This window comes from Sinocyclocheilus grahami, unplaced genomic scaffold (assembly GCF_001515645.1).
Source record: "Sinocyclocheilus grahami isolate Dianchi unplaced genomic scaffold, SAMN03320097.WGS_v1.1 scaffold528.1, whole genome shotgun sequence".
Taxonomy (NCBI): domain Eukaryota; kingdom Metazoa; phylum Chordata; class Actinopteri; order Cypriniformes; family Cyprinidae; genus Sinocyclocheilus; species Sinocyclocheilus grahami.
Genome location: NW_015505707.1, coordinates 530,664 through 535,328, shown reverse-complemented (window position 1 = coordinate 535,328; position 4,665 = coordinate 530,664).

Genomic DNA, 4,665 nt, shown 5'->3' with positions numbered 1-4,665 from the left:
TGAAAACAGTCGTGCTGCACAATATTTTTGTTGAAACTGATGCATTTTATTTTTCAGGATTCACAGATGAATAGAAAGTTCAGAAGAACAGCGTTTATTTGAAACTGAAATCTTTCGTAACATTATAAATGTCTTTACTGTCACTTTCGATCAACTTAATGCATCCTTGATGGATATAAATTTCTTTAAAAAAGTACTAACCCCAAACGTTTGAATGGTAGTGCTTATAACATAAAATAAATATAATATTTATAATTATATATATATGCTATTGTTTACAAAAACATTTTTAATTTTTTTAAGTTATTATTCTAAAATATAAATTATATATTATTTAAAATTAAATAAATACAATTTTATAATTAAAAATGTAAATATATATTTTATGTTTTTGTAAGTGTATTTTCATATATATATATATAAATATAATGTAATAATATAAATGTTGCAGATGTTCCGTTTTGATAAACAATGCACTTTTTAAATTCATTCCATTAAACAAACTTTTTAGTCACTACAAATTAAAAAATCCTTGTACATTTTTGTTGTTGTTGAAATGTTCACTCAGAGTCTGTCCCTGCTGTGTGTGTGGGACGGTAACCAGAGCTCTGTTCAGAAAGCCGTCCTCCATATCTAGGCCACAGAGTTTGGTGCGGTCAGTTTGGCTTTCCTCCCTCCAGGAGCGTGAGGAAACTGCTCAATAAAAAAGTCATTAGTCACCCACAAAATCAATTAATAACTCAGAAAGTCCTGGGACAAAAGTCACTTCCAGCCCTCCTCCGGTAGCCCCGTCCATCGCTCTCTCCTCCACTCAAACTATTATGCGGATGAGGGCCTACCAAATTAGCCAGAAGAACATTCCAGCAAATGGGATCGTCGAGAAGAAATCCACAGATTAATAAATTAGCAACGGACACACGGAAAGCTCCTAAACGAGGAGGAGGACATCGTTAACCACATGGCAGAAGTACGGTGGAGGTCCACTCGGGACGGATCCCATCGGAGCTCCGGATGCTCCATTATCAAAGTCTAGGAGGCTTTCTGTGGTTTGGAGAAGCGGCTCTGACCATGTGCTGCTCCATGCCAGTATCGACCGTTATATTGGCATTTCTTGTTGCGGTCTCACAGCTTTGGGACAGCGGTGACGGGACGGAGTGGCATGAAGCGGCCGCGTGCATTTCGAACGGCCGCATGCTTCTGAAACGTCTTTTAGCATCACCGTCAGCGCTTAATTGCTGCAAAAGTAATCAAACGGAGTAGGCCAAATGTGACAGATGATTTCTTACTAGTGTACACACTTAAATCAGACAGGACAGATGAGAAAGCGCCTCGGAACATACTGTTGTTAGGCCACATCTTCAGCATAGGGCTGGGCGATTTGGCAAAAAATTTAAATCTCGATTTTTTCAGAACGTTTGACCGATTCTCGATTTTTTACGATTTTTAACAAGTCAACTTGAAAATGTAAGTACAACATGATTCAAGTTATTATCCCTGTAGTTAATAAATTATTTTCCAAGTGCACCACACATGAAGTTGTCAACATGATGTAAACGTTAAACAAATCACTTGAATGCATGACCTACAACTACATCTTGTACAAACTTGTCTTATACATATTACAGTATATGTTAAGGAATAATAGAGGAAAATGCTTTAAAAAAAATCTCAAAAGTCAAGGTAATTCAAATTCAAAATGACTGAAGGTATAACACCAGCAGACTATTAACTTCAACTATAAATGTTCTGTAAAAACAATGAACAGCAGTCACCATGATGCACACATGAAATATCATTCATACAGTAGTAGCTCTAAACAGGTTTTTATTTGCTTGCGCTGCTTTTCCAGTCTTTTCTTTGTAAACATGAATGCGTTTGACTGTTGCGCTCGCATCTCTTGCAGCATCTCATGCATGAAACGGCTTTATAAAAATGCGGCGCTCAAGTTAAAAGAGGTTCAACTCCCATCTTCTTGCATGTTTTTCCTGTTCGACTGCCTGCGTCGCATCTTTGTCAACACTAAAGTGCATTCTGCGTCATAGCAAAATTATCGGTTAATCACGTTCGCCGACATGCGGTCGGATCGTTTTCTCTTTATTGTTATCATTGGCATATTGTCAAAGTGTCTAATTTTAACGTTTGGTAATATTTTTATTCAAAATCGCGATTTCTCGATTTCTAAAAAATACAAATCGCGGCAAAACATTAAACTCGAATGAATCGATACAATCTGAAAAATCGTCCCAGCCCTACTTCAGCATGACAAAGAAACTAGATTAATATACATGTTTTCACTATTTTTAAATACAGTCTCACTAAAGGCTTCAAATGTATCATCTTCTTTGGGAAAGCATGTATAAGCAATGAGATCAAAGAGCAAACCTATTCTTAATGAGGATTTTTGTCTTATTTTCCAGTTAAAATCTATCAGATAAATTTACTTGAGAAGCAACACTGCATAAAATATTAAAACTTTTGAGAATGCATCTTAATATGGATGTATTCTGTCTTTTATGTTTAAAAAAAGAAAAGAAAGTGTTTTAAGTTTAAATGAGTTCATTGATATTGATATTTTAATGTAATTTATATACTATTCTAGTATGCATTTTGAATTGGATTTTTATTTAAATTTTAGCAATTATGGTTCTGTGCTTTGGTCATATTTTTTCAAATTTATATTTAGCGTTAATATTTTTATTTGAATTTTAGTTTTAGTGATTTTAGAACTTCAAGTTAAACTTATTTCCATTAGTTTCCAATGGAACATTTCTAATTTTCATTTAAACTTTAAATCAAATATTGATATTTTATTTCAATGTATTAACTAAAACTATTTTTAATGCAATAACAACACTGCTGCAGTGCAGGAAGACAAAATACTCTAATATTGAAGAAGCGATATACTATAGAAGCTGAATTCCACCACAGAATTAAAAAAAAAAGGTAACGGTGACATTTTACCTCATAATTCTGACTTTCTTTCTCACAATTGTGAGTTTATATTTAACAATTTAAAACATTTTTTCTTGGAATTCTGTTGAGACAAATTCATTGTAATTCTGACTTTTTTAAAATTCGAATTCTGACTTTATATCATAATTCAGCTTTTTTTATTTCTGCCACCAAATAAAAATTCCAACTTTTTATCTCACAATTCATATTTTTCTCAGAATACTAAGTTCAAATCTTGCAATTCTGACTTTTTTTCTTTCACACAACCACACACACACACACAACCACACACACACACACAACCACACACACACACACAACCACACACACACACACAACCACACACACACACACAACCACACACACACACACAACCACACACACAATATGTTCAAATCTTGCAATTCTCTCTTTTTTTTTTTTCTCACAACCACACACACACACACACACACACACACACACACACACACGCGCGCGCTCATCTGAAGTGTTTGTGGTGTGTGCGTCTCGAGTGTTTCTATTTCAGCGGTTTGTTCAATTCTGATAAAAATAATTGTGATATAAAAGTCGCAATTTCCTTTTTTTATTCTTCTGTTCCGTGGCAGAAATACGCTTCCACAATATACAGTGTTGCTTCTTGAATAAATGTATCTTGCACGGATTTTCACTGGAGGACAAGTAAAAACCGACTATTTAAAGTATCGACTATATATTTTTGCATTGTTTAACAATTTAACATTCTGGAGATGCATTCTGCTGTTAACAAAAGGACATTTCTCCATGAAGAGGGGTGCAGTTTCCCTCAGTGAAGCTTGTGAGGCATTGGATCAGGGGATTGTGGGAAGTGTTTGCACGTGGCCTCACCACCGGACGAGCATCAGAAACTCACCAGCAGATGCTGCGACATGAAAAAGCGCTGACCGCGCTCAGGCAAAGATGCAGGTGGACAGACAGGTTTAGAAAGAGAAAGAAACGTGATGAAAGTGCTACTTCCTCTTGAGCGTTTGGCCTCGGGCTGCTGATGTCAAAGGCTGATGACAGCGAACAGTCGACTATTGTCCTCGCACATCCAGCCTAAACATCTCAGCATTTGTGTCTATAAAACATCAGACAAAGCGTTCGTCAAGGAGCGATTAGCGCTCTCAGTTACAGTCTTCAAAGGAACAAAGAGGCTCCTGTCAAGAGCCATGTTCCAATCAATGGCAACACCCTCCGATCCTCAGCCAGTCTATTCATGCTTTATGGGACACTGATCAATATTTCTAGGCTGCCGCTGCCAGTTTCTGGCCCGGCGTCTCTGCTGGATCACTGAGGAGTGTATCAGTGCACCGGCCGCATGGATCTACAGCGTGACTGAGTCATTATTGACTGCTCTGGTGAAGGTGAGGCCCTGTACATGCAAACACAGGACACGGCTCAGGTCACGTGTCACACGAAGTCAACATGAATGCATTTTACTTATGCAACCTGGTGGATTTTAGAATTAAACAGGATATTCAATGAGGAAAAAAAGGAGAGTGGGACTCGATTTTGTGATAGTGAGATGTGGCCGTTACATCTGAGAATGGAGCCAGATGGATAGAAAATGGATTCGAGATGTCAGGCAAAATGGAACAAGAAACAGAAAAAGGGTAAAAAAAAAAATTATATATATATATATATATATATATATATATATATATATATCTGTATATATTTTATATGTATTTTTTT